We start from the raw sequence: 18,887 nt of genomic DNA, 5'->3' as shown, positions 1-18,887 counted from the left end.
AGAGAGAGTCCAACAGCAGACTTGCTTTGAACAAACCATTCTCTAAAGGCTGGTGGTCATGAAGATCAGACATAGGGGGAGGATGGGAACATCTGCAGGATTTGAGAGTGCTGGTACTGGCTCTGTCTCCTTTGTACTAACCATTCTAGAATAGCTTTTCAAAGAGCAGTCGTGTGTCACTTGCTGAGAAGTGCAGTGAAAGTGCTGACAGGAATAAGCATCTTTCAGTGTTCATTTGAACAGGCTGCAAATGTGTTCAGTTTCCCAGGCTAAGTGCCTCACTCAAGAAGCTGGAGGGATCATTAGCAAGAAGCAACTCTGATAGGAACTGTGCTGTGGGAAGAGTAGATGTGTTCCTCATGTTTGATCAGCCCTTTTCTGGCAGCCTGAAAGAGCCAGGTGGTGAGATCCCTGTTAGCTACATATCCTGGCCTTGAGGAGCTTCTGTTTCTTCTCTTGTCATTGAGTTGGTAAAGGTTAAAAAGTGAAGCAGTACGAGGTAAGTGATTAAGGGATTAAATGTGATCAACTCTGGGTTTAAGTACAAGGCCAAAGAAGGCGAGGTGAACTGGCATTCGATCCTGCACAGAAACTTGTGATCTCTCCCCCCAGTAGATTGGGGGAGCTAGTTTAGCTGAGGCTCCCTCTTGACTGCAGGCTACTTAATGGAACTCTTCTTGCTTTGTCTTTTCTGTTAGCAAACTAACACCAGCTTTGTTCTCCAGTGATACTACCACAGTGCAGTGGGCAATTGAAGAAAGGCGGAGAGGTATACTTAGTCTAGGACATTAACCACTGTGTTCTGTACTGTAGTGCCTGGATGTTAGTAGAAACTTTAGAAACAGATGGATTGCCACCAACAGGTTTCCCTCCAGTGGTAAATTGTGTTGAGGGTTTTATAGATACATCCAGAATGATATTCTTGTAATGGCTCAGGAATCTTACCCCATTAGCAAAGAACCGAAATAATCTCTTCCCCACAGCTCACTGTCAAATCAGGGGCTGTTCAGTATAGGGTGCCTAGTGGTTTGAACTGTTTTCACTAGGAACACCAGTTTCCTCAAGTCCATTCTATTCAGTGAGCAGGGCTTTCTGGGGCTTTGGCTCATAGACTATTTCAGGGACAAGTGATTGTATATTCAGGTGAAAGTGATATCTGCTGTTTGATCTAAGGTGGGATGAATTCTAAGTAGGGAAAATGTGCTGAGACAGTAGTGATGGGTAGAACATCAAGATCAGGAAGCTCTGACCCTAACTAGGGCTGAATCCAAAGCATAATATCTATTCAGGGTTTCTATCATGGACTGAAACAGCAGCAGCTTAGTGACATATCTCTGCAGTATCCTCTTGTCACGCCACCTATGAATAGGGCCCTACCAAATTCAGGGACCATTTTGGTCAATTTCACAGTCATAGGATTTTAAAAATCATAAATCTCATGATTTCACGTCTTTAAATCTGAAATTTCACAGCATTTGTAGGAATTCTGATTCAAAAAGGGGGATGGAGGTGCAAGGTTAGTGTTGGGGGGGTTGCGATACTGCTACCCTTACTTCTGCGTTGCTGCTGGCGGTGGCACTACCTTCAGAGCTGGGCAGCTGGAGAGCAGCGGCTGCTGGCCGGGAACCCAGCTCTGAAGGTAGAGGCGCCGCCAGCAGCAGCGCAGAAGTAAGGATGGCATGGCATGGGTATTGCCACCCTTACTTCTGTGCTGCTGCTGGCATGGCACTGCCATCAGAAGTTGCCAATCTCCAGCTGCCCAGATCTGAAGGCAGTACAAAAGTAAGAGTGGTAATACTGCGATTCCCCCCCCCCCCCACCAACCTTGTGACCCCACTCCCCGAACCTCTCTTTTGGGTCAGGACCCCCAATTTTAGGAACACTGGTCCCCCCTGTTAAATCTGTATAGTATAGGGTAAAAGCACACAAAAGACCAGACCTCATGGGGGGAGACCAGATTTCACGATCCGTGATGCGCTTTTCATGGCTGTGAATTTGGTAGGACCCTACCTATGAAGTGTAACAGCCTAGCTTACACCTTGATCTACCTTGCCAGGTGTGGGCTACTTTTCATCAGGTTGAACTACAGTCAGTTATGCTTATTCATGCAACAGAACTGAAATCTTTTCACATTTTGCAAGGGCTAAAAGCTCTCTCATGCTCCCTGCTCTGTCAGGCAGACTGGAGCTCACAGCACCTGTTGAAGACTCTGTCCTCCTTGGTCTGAGAAACAGGTAAGTGTGGTATTTCTCCCCTCTACTTCTCCCAATTAAACCAGCTGCACTGGCCCTGTGGGTTTTTTGCTTCTGAACCTGTGTATGATGGCATCAGTGGAATCCCGCTGAGGCTGTGTTCCAGGGGTGCCAAGGAGAATACTAATGTACCGCTGCAGCTTTGCAGTGGTACAGACTCAGAGCTACTCTGTGCATGATGGGGGAAGGACAGAGCCAGGGAAGACTGGGGGGTGGGGGGAAGGGAATGAGGCACTGGGAGGACTGAATTTGGGGCGGGTGGGGGGGGTTGGTATAGGCGTAAATGGGATCCAATTAGACATGATTTAAATCCCTCTGGATTGCACTCAGTGCATTCCCTAGAGCTTTTGTGTCTGTTGCTAATTTTTGAGGTCACTTGCACAAGCTGCTCTGGTGCTTTCCCTGGTGCTGGCTAGCCTTGCTAAAGAGGGCCTGTTTGCTCCTGGGACATCAGTCCTTCTGTGGATGAGTTTAGTTATGCCCTTCCCAGGGCAGAATTGCCACACGCTACACAGCCCCTTTCCGTAAATACAAGATTACTCCCAAGGGGTATGATGTACTCCATTAAGCCTGTGCTGGATTGCTGTCTGTCTGCAGGATACCAGTGAATCAAGCTACTCTGACAACCTGGGAAGGAAATGTGTTCTGGAATGCAGTTCTCGGAGTGTCTCAAGTGAACCAGAAATTAGATATGGAAAAGACCACTTAGCTCTCCTGCCCCCTGCCAGCGATAAGATTTTTCCCTCTAGGATCAGTACACTTTGGCGCTTCCTCCTTTGATCCCTGAAGGCTGTCGCAATCTAGCCAATAGATTTCCTTTTCAAATTTTCTTAAGAGTCATTCTGAATTTCTTTCTGACATAGATTTGCTGGGATTAAATTATCACCCATAAATCTTCCCCCACTCTTCAGCTACTTGGAGATGGTTCTGTCTCCACCATAGGTTCTGTCACTTCCATAGGTTATGTCTACACTGGACAGTTAACCCAGGTTATTGGCCTCCACTCTGAGGAGCTGGGTTAGCGTAGCCAAGATGGGAGCAACCTCACTGCAAAGTCCCATCTGCCCACTGTTTGCATGCTTGCCGGTTTGTGGCTGGGAGAATATCCCATGGTTCTTTGTGTTGAGATGCTCTAGGATTCTTTCCTAGTCAGTTGTATTAATTGCGGGAGAACTTGTCTGTCCTTCTGAGGGAATTGTGGGAAGCCATTAAAGGACTGTTAGCACTTGAGTGATTTTTCCCGTTTTCTCAGTGCAAAGTGGGCAAGTTTCAGCCTGACTTAAAGCAGAGCTTGCTTTCTACCCCACATTCCCAGCTGAGTAAGCAAGCCTGAGTTTAAAGTACCTCCAGACCTGTGTCAGAGGTTTTTCTTTGGACTGGTAGGAGGGTTAAGGCTAAAACCCAGGTAAGAGCCCAGAATTAACTCTGCAGTGGAGACATACTATTAGACACTGATTAGCCAGACCCTGCACATTTAACTGTCATTCTTCCTTAACTGTGGGTGGTTTTTGTTGTAGCGGTTGGTCCCAGGATACGAGACATGCAAGATGGATGAGGTAATATCTTTTACCAGGCCAACTGCTTTTGGTCCAATAAAAGATATTACCTCACTCACCTTGTCACTCTTCCTTAAGTAATTCTCTGCTGCCTTCTGAATTTCTTTCTGATCTTCCTGCAATTTGTTTGTTTGTCTGGTGACAAGGTGCCCAAGCCTGGATGCAGTATTCCAGGCGCTCTTCCATGAGAGAGACAAAGAGAGGGGGTTGTCACTTCCCGGGTTCTGTACTGAGATGCTTCCATATGTACAGCCAGCAGTTAGTGGCATTTCTTCTAATTGCTGTCTGCTGTAAGTTGCTCTCAGCGTTACTGCTTTCTAGGTTAGTCCCATTACTGCACAGCTGTATTTTTAGTATATTTTTTCTAAGTATTAACAGCACTCGTCCAAACTGAATCTCATTCTGTTACCTTCCGTATTTCTGATATTGCTAGAACTCTTTATATGTCTGCCAGCCCTGGTATTCACTACTCCTGCTGGTCTGTAGTATTGTCCGGACCTTTCATTAGCATACTCTTTACCTCCTTTCCAAATCTGTAATGAAGAATTTAAATAGGACCGGACCTTGCTTTGATCCCTATAGTAACCTACTGTAGGTTCCCCCAGGGGGCTGAGCATATCCTTCTGTATATCTTTGTTATGTGTGGGCTGAGGTGAGCGGTGATTACTGTTATAAGTCCTGTCAAGAGGCCCGAAGGCTCTTCCTGATGGGATTCTTTCCAAAGGGAATTCTATTGTGTCCCTCCAGTGATAAGAGGAGAAAGTGATCTGACACTTTGGATTCACCAACATAGATTTTGAAATAATTCTACACAAGTTTAGGGGAGGAGGACCGTAGCTGATGTGGAGAACCTGAAGGGGGCCCATTCCTGCACATCAAGATGATGGTGATCTTTGGGGTCCACTTGAATGACACATGCATCCTTTCTGCTTTGTCCTTTGGACTGACATTCCAGGGATCAAATCCATTTGTTCTCCATATATTCTCTGCTGTGGCCTTTGGAAATAGGCTGAGTTTCCAACTTTATGACACTTCAGCCACTAGAAGAGTGATTAAAATCCTCCATGTATTCCCTGTCCTCCTTTGCAGCTGCTCTGGCAGGCTTCTCAAGAGTCTCTTTGTAAAAATGGCAGTTCCAAGTGATTAGGGATCACAGATCATGCAGGTACAACCCTTTTTGAATACTGCAAGTTTCCCTTTCTGCTCCATTACGATTACTGTTACCAAGTCCAGTCAAGAGGCCCTGAGGCTCTTCCTGATGGGAACCTGGTTCTGATACAAGCAGTGCCCATTCTCAAACATAGGAGATCTAGTGGTGATAGTTTTTTAAAACTCTTCCTGAAATGGACGGTTGTTTTGCAATATGGAACAGGCTATAACAATACTTTCTTTGGGATCCTGACAATTCTTTCCACAGTTGGATTCCAGCTTGGACAGTGTTTACACCCCTTTGTTCCCAATTGCTAAGCGTTTCTCAATCTTGCTATGGGAATCTGCTCTCCAGGGCCAGGTTTGAGCTGACTGTTGGAGATAAACGTATGACATTTTTAGCAGCACATTGTCTATTCATCTGTTTTACATACAGAAGATCCTGTTTTCAATGGTTACCCAGCGGAGCGGCAAATCAGTTGCTTAATGGAAGAGATTTAATAAAGGGGGAACAGAATTGTGCAAATAGAACTATGCTTAGTATGTTTCCCTGGTTTTAAGAACAGGATGTTGTCTAATAAAGGATGCCCCTGTTTTTGTACGAGTTTCAGTGCATTATAGTATATTTATGTGGTCTCCAGTGAAGGAGATGTTACATTTTGTGGTAAGGTTCTTGAATTTCCCATTAAGCTCTCTGATCAGTTGAGCATTCATAGGTGTTTTGTAATGGAGAGAATCAAACCCTAATACAAAATGTGCTCCAAACTGAGGGGGCAACCATATGTAAGTGGGATACTGAAAAGATATTCACCTCATTTGAGACCAGCGTGGACTAGAACTTAGCAGGTTTGAACAGTGCCACCAGTGTAGACTTAATGGCTTTATCAGTCCATAAGCCATAAAGCTAAGCAGGGCTTTATGAAAGTTTACTTATGCTCCGACCGTATTCATTTAATTGTCATTAAAAATGTCCCTTTTTCCAAAGCCTAAATGTAGCTCAGTGTTTTCCGCCCAAGAACAGTTGTTGACCTAGACTCCATGGGATACTGGCAATGTGGCAGCAGACGTTGGGCAGAATGTGGAGACTCCAGGCAGAGAGGTGGTTCTGAGCCTTGCAGAGTGTATAGAGTGAATTCTGAGCAGCAGTCGTGGCAAATTTGTTCTTGAAATTGAGGCTGCCTCTGCACTAGGAAAATAGCTTCTGCTGCACCTGGAGTCTTGTGGGATTTGTGCCTTTGAGAAGGCACGACACAGATGTTGCAGCTATTCATGCTTCTCCTGGGGCTACCCAGCTGTCCTGTCACATTGGGCCAGTTGAACTGTGAATTTAAATTACACTATCTGATCAATACCGTGACCTTGGTTACGGGCTCGTTGCTGCTGTAGAATCTGTTTACTGCAGGTTTATAGCAGAGAAAGGACTTTGCTGGCCAGGGACATGGTGTTCGGATTAGTCAAATAGGCAGCATTGTAATGGAGGGTGGGAAGCTTGCTGCTGCAGGGGAAGTGCGTATTGCCTCGGTGCTGCCTACTGTTATCCTTGAGAGAGCCATCAGATCCCAGTGCTATCCTAGCTCTCACTTTGTTTTTCCACAACTTGAGGAGTCCCTCTACCTATTGGGTTCTGCCCGCCCACTGCTTAAGGATCCCCCCCAGCCTAAGGGGAGGATCTACAGGACCTCAAAACCCAACTGAGTTTGGGGGACAACTAGTAAAAGAACAGGGACAGGATAGGGAATAGTTTAGTTCATAAATACCAGAGAGAGGCAGCAGGGGCCTGTACCAATGGGAGGATCTGTCTCTCTTCAGGCTTCTCGGGGTGGGGGAGGTGGCTGGAGCCTGCCTAAGAGCAGCCTGGAGGCAGTGCCCTCAGCTCCCTCTCGCAGAGATTCTCTTTGCGTTCCTTTCATTGAGTGACTTGGACCTTGGTGCTGTGGAAACTCTGCCACTTGACCCTGATGTTTTCAGGAGTTCTCCCCCTCCCTGCCCTTCATCAAAAGTCCAGATCAGAATATTGCACATTCTTTTCTGGTACCACAGGGAGAAGATTAATTCCAATCTGGGCATGTTTGGAATGAGAGCATTTTGCCAATTCCTATTGCACTTGGATCAAGAGACTGTATGCATATAGTGTGGCCGCAGTCTTCCCGTGTAAAACAACCTATTTGCCAATAATCTCCTAGATGCAGTTCCATGAACTATTGTATTTCATTCCGTCATCAGGTGGAGGCAAGATAAAGATTGACTCCTGATGACCCCTTTTACTTAACTGGCAGGAAACCATTCATTCCCCAGCTGGTGGAGGAATTGCAGTGCATGGCTGGTTCTTCTTCGAGTATGTGTCGTTATGGGTGCTCCCCTGTAGCACATACGTGCCCCTGTGTGCTCTTGACTGGAGAATACGAAGCAATGGCCGTGGGCCTCCCCTGAGCAGCACCTTGTGCTCCCAAATGAATCATAGAATATTAGGGTTGGAAGAGACTTCAGGAGGTCATCTAGTCCAACCCCCTGCTCAAAGCAGGACCAATCCCCAACTAAATCATCCCAGCCAAGGCTTTGTCAAGCCAGGCCTTAAAAACCTCTAAGGAAGGAGATTCCACCACCTCCCTAGGTAACCCATTCCAGTGCTTCACCACCCTCCTAGTGAAACAGTGTTTCCTAATATCCATCCTACACTTCCCCCACTGCAACTTGAGACCGTTGCTCCTTGTTCTGTAATCTGCCCCCACTGAGACAGTTTAGCTCCATACTCTTTGTAACTCCCCTTCAGGTAGTTGAAAGCTGCTATCAAATCCCCACTCACTCTTCTCTCCTGCAGACTAAATAACCCCAGTTCCCTCACACTTGCCTCTGAAGTCATGTGCCCCAGCCCCCTAATCATTTTTGTTGCCCTCTGCTGGACTCTCTCCAATTTGTCCACATCCCTTCTGTAATAGGGGAACCAAAACTGGATGCAATACTCCAGGTGTTGCCACACCAGTGGCAAATAGAGGGGAATAATCACTTCGCTTGATCTGCTGGCAATGCTCCTACTAATGCAGCCCAATATGCTGTTGGCCTTCTTGGCAATACTGCTGACTCCTATCCAGCTTCTCGTCCACTGTAATCCCCAGGTCCTTTTCTGCAGAACTGTCGCTTAGCCAGTTGGTTCCTCTAGTGGTGCATGGGATTCTTTCTTCCTAAGTGCAGGACTCTGCATATAAGGAAGCATGGACCTACCACTGCTCAGGTCTTTCTCAATCGCCTGTGTAAGTGGTTTATTTTGATCACTTAGGTCAGCTGCAGCAAGGAGCTTTGTTGCTGAAATTCTGTCTTGTGTGTGGTATCCCACTGATCTAAACAGGTACAAGAGCTGATTCTGGGGCGTGAAAGTAACAAAACCAGAGACGATTTGATCTGCTGAATTAAGTTCGTAAAGATGCTAATTTGTTCCTGTAAAGAGTGGTTGCTGCCTTAGGAGATGGAAAATCTATTCATCGTCCCATAAACAGCAGTGATTGGTGGGAAAACCTGCACATTGGATCCCAATGATGGACCTAGCTAGAGACTCTAGCTCTCCTGAGAGTGAGAAATAGCTGAATGAAGGGTGAGTCAAGTGTTTCAGGGAGAGAGTGTCTACCACAGTGTGGCCATGGGTTGCAGTCAGTCTGGGGTAGTCTTGTGGCCAGTCAGGCTCATGCTCCTGGACTTAAATGTAATTTTCCGGTCCCGATGAGTTGCACCCAGATTGCACTGGATGTGAATGAGACCTCAGCACTAGAACATACCCTCACCTTTGCCTGAACTCTGCGCTGATATTCTGCCAGCCAAGATGCAGTTTCAGCTCTCTCGCCAGAGCAGTGCTCAAATGGTTAGGCCTGGCTGGATTTTACGTTGTGTAACACACACATTAAGGTTATGCTGCTTATCCTGATACTGGCAGGCTGCTGTGGAAGAGCTGCTTGCTTCTAAACTGGCACTTTGCTTGTCTTTCTACAGGTACCAATCGCAGCAGATTGGCCAAAAATCATGTCAGTTGTTGTACGTTTTTCATCTTTGTCCCATTTCAGGCTGCTGATATTGCAGAGCTTTGTTCTCCATTTTTACGTTTATTTTACAGTTTTCCTAAGATAGGAAAAAGTACAAGGATATCATAATGCTCAATGTCCTTTATAGCCTATAGCTACATAGTCAGATGAGGGCCGTTGAAGTCTGCTTGGTATTGAAGCTCATGCAGCTCATACTGCTTTTTGTTCTGTTTGTATACCCCAGGTACTGTAGAGTCCTGGTCCATGACCTTATCACAATACATATAAGGCCTGAAAGGTTACGGTAAATAACTTGTACTTGTGTCTATCCTGTAAGACTCTATGAAGAACTGGAGAACTAATAAGCTTATAGCATCATAGATACCAGGGAAGTGAAGTCCTATTACTTGGGAAAGGAAGTGACTTAATCACACTGTTTAAAACGTTTTTGTTTGTTTGTTTGTTTTGTTCTACCTATGTAACTTAAACACCGAACCCAGAAGGGAGGAAAGTTATTTTGTTAAAGATTCAGCACCTCTCCTCCCTTCATCTAACTTTCTAGCCCATCTCTGGGTCTTCAAAAGAGAGCAGAACCAGGGAGACTCAGAGTTGATATGCTTGAAATCTCTAAAGTGTAATAACAAATAATCAAGTGGAAAAGATCTCTGGTTTTTCAGCCTCATAACAAAAAAGGGCCCAGATGCTTGTGTTTTTTTTCCTTTGCAGGTCACCTTTAAACACACTCTCTGCTCAGGTGCTGATCAGCATTATATTGCAGATACTTTCCACGCTGCTGTCACCATTCAGCCTGAATAAGAAATACAGCAGGTTTGGCAGCCTGAAGTAAATGGTCCCCAAACAGTTATAAATTAAATACTTAAAATTGCATTAATGCAACACTGAAGACTTTACTGCCTCAAGGTAAAGAGTCAATGATTATTGCTACAGCAAACTCAGCCCAACCCCCTGGGATAATTGCAGTGCTCTGTATTGAACTCTGGGGTCTGGGAGTCAGGAGACGTGACTGCTGCTCACCAGCAGTATGACTTTGGGCTCTCCTAGCTTAACCTTGTGCTGACTCAGTTTGCCCACTTGGGAAGTGTGTACTGATGCAGTTGTATGCATGTGTGCAGTATTGTGTAAATGCTTTGGGGGAAACTAATGGTGTGGTTGGAGAGCAAGTGTGAAATCTTCAGTTCAAAAGGCAGCTTTTATAAAAAGCTCTTAGCCCTTGACAGCTGGAGCTTAGTGGCAGCACTTTCCTGGACCTCTCTGACAAGGGAGTTGGTACTGCAGTACGATACTGATGAAGAACTGAGTAGAAGTCCCAGTTCTACAGTCCTTCTGGCTGTGTGTGTAATTTCCAAGTACCATTATTTATTTAAAGTCACTTTGCTTTTAGTATGTGGCATAATGGGTAACAGTTCCAAAAATGACTGTGTAAAGGTAGACATCTAAGGAGCTTTGGGATAGTGAGCTCTCCTCACCCACTGACTTTGGTGGGTGGTGGTTTCTGTTTCTGAAAAACAGACCCTTTATTTAGGGTTGGGCTCTTCCAAAGATCCAGAGGTGGGTAAGAGCCCAAGTCACAAAATGTACACTTCACTTTCTTGGGTCTTGTTGACATTCAAAATTGCACTGGTTTAACTTTAAATTAGTTTAAAAACTGATTTAGTTAGAAGTGGATCCTCTATAGGCTGAGTTTAAATCAGATTAGGAGTTGGCCTACACTGTTGCACTAATTTAACTAAATTGCTTTAAACTCTAACCTGCAGTTACAGCTTGTCTTTGAATATAGGCGAGGTCTCACTCTCCTTTCACAATTCCAGCCTGGGCGTTTAACCTTCAGGCACACTTTTAAAAACTGATCCCTATACGTATAATCTATGCAATCTCCAGCTCTAAAATCCTTCGCAGAGTCCAAGGGCTGTATATTTTATCTCTCCTTTTGGTAGCAAAACTTTGCCTATGCTCCTTGAGGAATGAGTTACTTTGACCCTGAGTTTTTTATAAAGCAGTAATTGTTGTTGTTCTCAGTTACTATTTAACCATCAGACCCTTAAGATCACATTTATTTTATTTAATGTTGTGTTCCGTTTATTATTCCCTTATCCACCTCTTCACATGTATCATTATATGACGATTAAAAAACAGAAGCCGTTTTCACCCCATTAACCTTTGTAACTTGCCTGCTTCGTTCAAGAGCATCTTAATCTCTGTTGGGCTTCAGATTCTTGTGAAAGTCTTTAGACGTTCTCTGAGCAGCTTTTAGCTGCAGTGACACAAAATCAGAGCAAGGAAGCCTTCATGTTAAACACCTAGACCTACCAGTGTCTGAAATGGCAAGTGTGCCTTAGAATTAGCATTATTAGGAATGGAGCAGTAGAAGGCCCCAGATTGCAAAACTGCTAGGCAGTCATCCTAGCTTTGGCTGTGATTTGTCTGAGCAGGGCATTCTCAGACACTTGTAAGAACTATCCAGATGATTCCTTCAGGAGGTTGTGGGAAAACAGAATTGGGTAACCCCGGCTCCACAATTAGGGCAGAGTGGGCCTAAGGACATTGGTGAGCAGCTGAGTCTTTTCGGGGGGAGAAGGGGTATGGCTAAGTGCGAATGGTCAGGAATGCTGCCCTGGCACAGCACAAGCAATATTTCATGTATTTGTCCCTTAACTAAACCAGCTTTGTGGTAGTTGGATGGAAGTGTCATCCATTCAGGGCTCCCACTGACCCTGACAAAGGAAGGTCAACTGCAGTTCTTGTTCCCAGTGCCAGCAGTTAGCCTGGAAGAGTCTAGAGTAGGAAACTTACTAAAGATCTGTGTCATAACGGGTTGCTATTGAGGCTTCTCAGTGTGCTCCATCTGTGTGAAGCTACCAGCCCCCTCCATTCAGAGAACAGCAACTCTGAGGACTCTGTGACAAGTTATAGTTCCCTGTTTTCAGGACTGGGGAAGAAAGCAGCTGATAAATTTTTATTGGTTTAACCTAGCAATAGATACTTCACGTCTGACCCTACTTGGATAGTATTTAATGAACTGCTTTCTGGAGAGACAGTCCCTGTTATGGCATGTAAGGGGTATTGGGACATGCCATGGGCAGGAATTACCTGGAGGACTAGACTCTCCTGGGCAAGATGAATCAATGGTAGGTGTGGGTCATGAACATTATATCAGTAGAAAAGAACAGTAGATGACTATGCACAGAGTGCCTGACACATAGTATTTTAACTGGACTCTCATTCGAAGTGGAGTTAGGATGATCTCAGATCTACATCCTGGGAATTGGTTACTCTGGTATGCGTAACGGTGTCATTGGAGGATGGGAGATGGCCGCGAATTAACCTGCTTGTTTGGTCCTGCTCTTGACCTAGAAAAAGAAGTTGCATAGCAGCCAAATTTCTGCCTGTCTGAGGATTCACTAGGCACTTGTATGCCTGAAATGCATAGTAATATTCCTCCTTCCCTTCCTCCTTGTGGCTAGAGTTAACAAACATGATGATTTTCTTCCGAAAATACATGAATTCAAACCATCACAGTTTAAAAGCTTCTGAACTCACAAGCACAGCAAGAGCCTGCTGCTTAGGAGAAAACAATTCCAACCTCCCAGGAGGAAATCATGCCATGGAAATAATCTTTCTGTAGACTAATTAATCACTGACGGGAGCAGTAGCATTTCAGGACAGTTTTCCAGGCCTGTTAAAATCAGTAACTGTAAATACGAATTACAGAATCAAATCTGCAGTTTTCTAAGCTTGCTGCCGGGCTGTGTGTCATAAAGAGGATGGATGTAGGTTGATACTGAGCTTTTTATTCTTATAAAGTTTACAGTCCTAGTTTTGGAATGAAAAAATAACACGTAAAAGAATAGGTAGTCTCCAGGCATCATGGATGTGACCTCCAGAGCAAAATGTGCAGCCAACAGTCTCCAGATCCACCGAGCTATTGTTAGGGCCAGCAGATTAAGTCAAGGAACACAGTGCTCACAATTGTGTCCTGATCTCTCTGTTGCTGGGTTCATGCAGGGTCCAGAGAAAAGGTCCCAGGATCGCTGATCTTGAGGCAGCAGTTGCCTTGTTCTCTCAAGCAAGTGGAGAAAGTGCCTAATTCACTGACAGTGCCAGAATCCTGGAAGGACATGCAGACCCATTTTCTCCTGGGTGGCGATGTCAATCTGGTGCTGTTTGTTGTGAGTCTCTGTGTGTACTCTTGGTGTGATTAATCTGACAAGCGATTATAGAGGAATTTTTGAGATTCCACATTCGTGTCTTAATGGCATTTTCTCAGCTGATGAATATTAAAAAACACCTTTTTTTGTCTCCCAGCCACACTAAAGCAGCCTGGGATATTACAGACTAGCAGGGTTCTTTCTGGTTAGCATGTTATCACCCGTAATAAACCTACTGACAGCCAAATTTATCCCGTAAGTGTAGGCTTTACCAGGAAAATACGCTTTTTATCACATGGTAGCATCCTAATGTAGCCAAAGCAGTATTTAGTTTTCCTGTGTTAGCAGGTTGAGGTTTGCCCTGGGGCCTCTGTAGAGTTTACCTCAGTCAGCCAACAGATGTGAAAACTTAAAACCCTTGTCCAAACACTGAATTGCCCTCTTGCTAAATTGTCATTGGACACTTGCCGGATATTTTCCCCCATTCCAGTCATTGAAATTGCTGTAGACTCACTTTTTCTGCAGTATGGAACTCACTCAGACTTGCTAGATACTAGTAATTGAGAGTAATCCTGGCCCCCCCCCCCCCCTTTGCAATTGGTGCTTTGGGATCGGTTTGTATTTTCCCTTAAACTCCAGTTTATTCTGGGAGAACGGACGCTGGGGCTGGTTTCTGGGTGCATTTATAAGAACCATGTGTATAAAGTTAGATCTGTACATTGTAGGACCCCTAGTATGTATCAGGGACAAAATCCAGATGGCTTTTAATCCCATGAAGGGTGACTATGTTGCTGGAAGAATTGAGGGGGTCAGTCTGAGTTGCTGGTTGATTTGAGCAGCTAGGTAAAACTGCCAAAGAAACTTCCCAGCCCAGGTACAGAACCTACTTGCTTGCCTTTTGCTATGCTCATGAAAAACTAAGGCCATTTTACTCATCTGTCTGTTCAAGATTTGCCATGAATGACTACAGCACTGGATTAGGCTGTGGCTTACCTGTGAAGACTGTGGGCTATCCATCAGTGCAGAAGCAGTTAACATTGTAGTAAGACTGTAGTGTGCCATTGAGATTGGTCGGTAACACAGCTGCACAATGACCAAGCATGAAAGTATCTAATAGCATAGCTGACCTGTGTTTCCAGCATTAGTTTCAAATGGCTAGGGGCGAACAGGGGTCATTTTGACCTTTAAGTCTTAAGACACAGCACTATATCTGGAGAGGTCAGAATGTCTTTGTCTTCTGTCCTTCTGCCATAGACGGAGCAAAATTAAATACCGTTTGCATTGTTGCACTTAGAAATACCTGGAAAGCATTGGAACTGCTTGAAATACAGTGGAACTGCACTACGTCTCATTAATTGCAAGGAATTGTACCTTTCAGTTATTGACACGTGTAATTAAACTAAGGCCCCAGTGCTGCACTTGAGGTGTGCCTGTGCTCATCGGGGCCTATAAACATTGCTCAATGCTCCATACTAGACTTCTAAATATACTGTGGCAGATTTAAACATTGACAGATAAGAATCTTTCTTTTTAGCAAAACAGTCCCGCCCTTCTCCCTGGAAAGAACAGAGCTTGGTGCGATCCAGTGGATCGATCACTGGAGTGGACCTGGGTTCTGATCCTGACTCTGCCACTGTCTTTCTGGGTGGCGTTGGGCAAGTTGCTTCCCCGCTCTGTGCCTCAGTTTCTCCATTTGTAAAAAGAAGGCCATGCTGATCTTCCTCTGTAAAATGCTTTGAGCTGTATTCATAGAAAGCTCTGTGTAAGAGCTAAGTATTGCGTTGTTCTGCCTACTTAGCACTGACGTGCCGGGATTAAAAATATTTTTCTTGCTATTAAATGCTGTGCTCCACCCAATCGGAAAAGCCACTTCCAGCAGAGTGAGAAGTTTGAGTTCCAATAAAAGACATTTTAAAGATTGCTTTTGGCCTTGGAAGCCCGAAGCTGCCTGTATCCACAATGAAAAGGTGATTAGCTGTGCTTTCCAGCCCTTTCTGGGAAGAACCAGACTAGCTGGCTTGTGAGCCTTACAAGCAAACCTAGCCCATCCAAAGGAGATGGCCTGAGTGGCTGCATTCCACAGCAGTGCAGTGCAGGAGAGACTCTGCATAGTCAATATGTAATTGGAGTTTGAGAGATTATGAAGAGGATTGTCCCCTTAATGCCAGCTAGAGAGCCCGGCACATGAACAAGTAAGATGGCTGGAATTAACTGGAGGACATCACTGAGTGTGCAGTCAGACCTGGGTCTTACCCTTGCTTGGGTAAACTCGCCTCCCCAGCTCCCTTCTCAGCCAGTCAGGAAACACCCTGTTAGTTTGTTGCAGACGGGGTTTGAAGAGGGTTTAATGCTGGAATAATTCATTTGATTAGTAAGCTGCTTGCAATGTTTGATAATATTTTTAGATGGGGCAGATTTTGCTAAGCTGCAGAGTTCAGATGAGCTTCGTTAAAGCCGGCCCGGGGATTACTGTGGTTAATTCAGCACTTGGTTTCTTTAGCAACCAATTTCCCCTGGATCCAAACTCACCTTTTTAGAACTGAAAAATCTTGGTGCACATGCCAGGATGGGAACCCTTTTGCGAATGAAGATGGCGTTTGCCTACAACATGATGCAAAGGCACTGCCAGTGGGGGCAGCATTAGGAATTGGAAAAAGGGGTTGGTTGTACTGGTGGGGATGAGCCGTGCAGCCTTGTTGACTGCAAAGGGGCTGTGTGGGTTAGTGATAGACCATCATGGAACCTCTCCTGCTTCTGGTCAAATCCCAAACAAGCTTTTTTCAAGAGAATATTCATGCAGAGGAGGATTGAATTGGAAATCACTTTTGGACTAGAAAGAGGCTTTTCCCATGACTCTATTGATGACCATGCCATAGTTACAGTGAACTTGGATGATTTTGGGGATGAGAGCTTCAGAAGCAATGGTTCAAGCATATGCCAGGCACTGACTCACAAAATGAAGTAGTTACCTGCTCTTTTCACAAAGTACATGTATGTGCTTTTCCCCAGCCCTGAAAGCCTCTCTTGCCTTTGACTCAGTCTAAGAAAATTCTCAAACTAACATCTTAAGCCTTTTTAATGTCTGCAGCTGCTTTGGGGAGCACCCCCCTCCCATCTTGGTTTTAAATTCTTGTAGGAAGTGGGAGCTTGCATTTTTAAAGCTGCTAATCTTTCTCCCTAAAGTTATGTCAGTAATGTTGTATATAAGTTCCCCCCCCAATTAGCTTGAAAAACCCCACACCTTCTTTGAGGAAGATTGTTGCAGGCAACAGGCCATGAACAGAGTCCAACAAACTGTTCCTGGATTTAAAATTTAGTGCATTCTTTAACACCTGATTGTCAGCCTGCCAGCTCCTGATCTGCACACAGAGTACACTAATTCTACCTGTTTGTTCTTTATCTGTCAGTAACCAAATATTCTAGGACATTGCTGTTGTGATGTCCTCTTTATTATTTTCCACCTGAAATAAATCAGTGTAAAATAACTGCAAAAACAAACTGTGTAAACTGTATTTAACTACTCCAGTAAACCGAATTCATCCTACTGCACGCACGTCACATGATGTCTGCTGGTAAATCCAGACTCGAGGACATACCAAACTGCAACAATCCTGATAAGGAAGAGCAAGCTAAAAAAAGCTACTTTCTGCAATCACAGCTTTAAAACATACAGCCGCCTTGGTTGGGTCTAAGATTGTCTTAATCTGCTTCTAGTACAAGTGGGGTGTGTTCTGGGTTCTGGATGCCAGTACTACTGTTTCACTAGCCTGAGGGTTCCTTCTTAAAAGTTAGCACTCATTATTAAGAGCAGTGTCAAGGTAACTTACAAGAACATAGCACGGAGGTTGGAAATGGCTATTACTAGAGCCCTGTGTGGATACCAAATTTCTTTGTGTCCGATCCACAGATATCAGCATCCGCAGATTTGCAGGGCTTTAGATATAAAATTTAGTTCCTCATCCATCTGCAAGCTGCAAAGATGGTCCACGGTTTGCAGGGCTCTAGCTATTACTTTGCCTTGAGCCCTTGTCTGTTATGGACGAACAGAGGTGGCACGCACTTCATGTGGTAAATGTAAGCCCTGTCTACTAGCCTGAAAGCCCTGGCTGTTAAAAACCACCATGCTGAATACGTTTGTATAACTTAATGGTGGCCAAATTGTTTTCCCTGCTTGTGTGGAGAAAACCGCCATGGTTCAACCCTGGTAAGGAGTGAGCTTTTGTTGTCCCAGTTCCTACTATTGCTAGCACAGCTTCAACTCTACTCGGATAGTAGCAGTGGGAGCCAGACTGTAGATGACATGCTGGTGTCTGCTAACATTTCAAATAGTCACTTAGATGTTGGGCTGAGTGGCTCTGGACAATGTGGTGATTAAAACTCCAGTGGCCAAAGGAGCCCTCTCTTCACAAATGCTCCTGCTCTTGCTACCACAATACAGCCTACAGTGGTAACGACAGAAAACTATTGGTGACAATCCCTAATGTAAACACACTATAGGGCCTAATTCACAGAATCTCAGGGTTGGAAGGGACCTCAGGAGGTCATCTAGTCCAACGCCCTGCTCAAAGCAGGACCAATCCCCAGACAGTTTTTTACCTCAGTTCCCTAAATGGCCCCTTCAAGGATTGAACTCACAACTTTGGTTTAGCAGGCCAATGCTCAAACCACTGAGCTGTTCCCCCCTGATTCAATGACCTTTCTCCAGTCACCTCAAAAGAACCTGCATCCTCTTAGAAGGAACTAAGTTTTAGCCTTAAATTTGATTATGATGTCTGTCCATACTGACAAGAATAAACTGGTATGACATGGTTTAGCCACAACCATGTTTAACCATTACTGTTCTTGTGCAGTCATTTAGAACTTAGACTTTAAGTTCAGAAGGGACCATTATGATCATCTAGTCTGACCTCCTGCACAATGCAGCTACACAGTCTCACCCATCCACTTCTATAGCAAACCCCTAACCTATGTCTGAGTTATTGAAGTCCTCAATTTGTGATTTGAAGACCTCAAACTGCAGAGAATCCTCCAGCAAGTGACCTGTGCCCCATGCTGCAGAGGAAGGCGAAAAACCTCCAGGGCCTCTGCCAATCTTCCCTGGAGGAAAATTCCTTCCCGACCTCAAACTTGTTCCCAAGAAGGCATCCTAAAGTAACTGTACCTACTCGAGGGTTGATTTCAGTTTCAGGAATCTTATCACAAGGTTCTCTCACTGCTTCAAATCCTATTCATTGTAAGTTATAGTCCTGGACAGAGCAATAAGCCTGGCATTTGAGTAATGGTGGCAAATAAATTGCTCAAGTGTCTCATGTATGACAGTGACAGTGCACACTGATCAATCTGTCCCCTGTTACTGTAGCACCTCACAGTATTTTATTTCTTTCATATCACTTAACCTCTCTGCCTCAGTTCCCTATCTGTAAAGTAGGGATAGTAGCAATGCCCTGCTGCATAGAGGGTGATGAGGGTAAATACATTAATGATTGAGAGGCATTTAGGTACATGCATCCGACGAAGTGGGTATTCACCCACAAAAGCTCATGCTCCAATACGTCTGTTAGTCTATAAGGTGCCACAGGACTCTTTGATGCTTTTACAGATCCAGACTAACACGGCTACCCCTCTGATATTAGGTACTACTGTGATGGGGGCAGATAAGTACATATTAGATATTTATCCTTACAACCCCCCTCTGAGGTATGGCCATGCGGTTATCCCATTTTGTACAGATGGGGGATCTGAGGCAGATGGAGACTG

At 44.8% G+C, this 18,887-nt stretch overlaps 1 protein-coding gene across 1 annotated transcript in view; it reads left to right on the top strand.

Moving 5' to 3' along the window:
* The first annotated feature begins 2,170 nt into the window (after positions 1-2,170).
* AHCYL1 (adenosylhomocysteinase like 1) overlaps positions 2,171-18,887 on the top strand; it is a 35,380-nt gene continuing 18,663 nt past the window's right edge. Inside the window, exon 1 of the mRNA XM_032795601.2 lies at positions 2,171-2,234. The gene's annotated coding sequence lies outside the window, so the exon portion shown is untranslated. The remainder of the gene's footprint in view (positions 2,235-18,887) is intronic.

Source organism: Chelonoidis abingdonii, chromosome 4 (genome assembly GCF_003597395.2).
Source record: "Chelonoidis abingdonii isolate Lonesome George chromosome 4, CheloAbing_2.0, whole genome shotgun sequence".
NCBI classification, from domain to species: domain Eukaryota; kingdom Metazoa; phylum Chordata; order Testudines; family Testudinidae; genus Chelonoidis; species Chelonoidis abingdonii.
The sequence above is the reverse complement of the archived record's forward strand: the minus strand, read 5'-3'. Positions and strand labels throughout refer to the sequence as shown.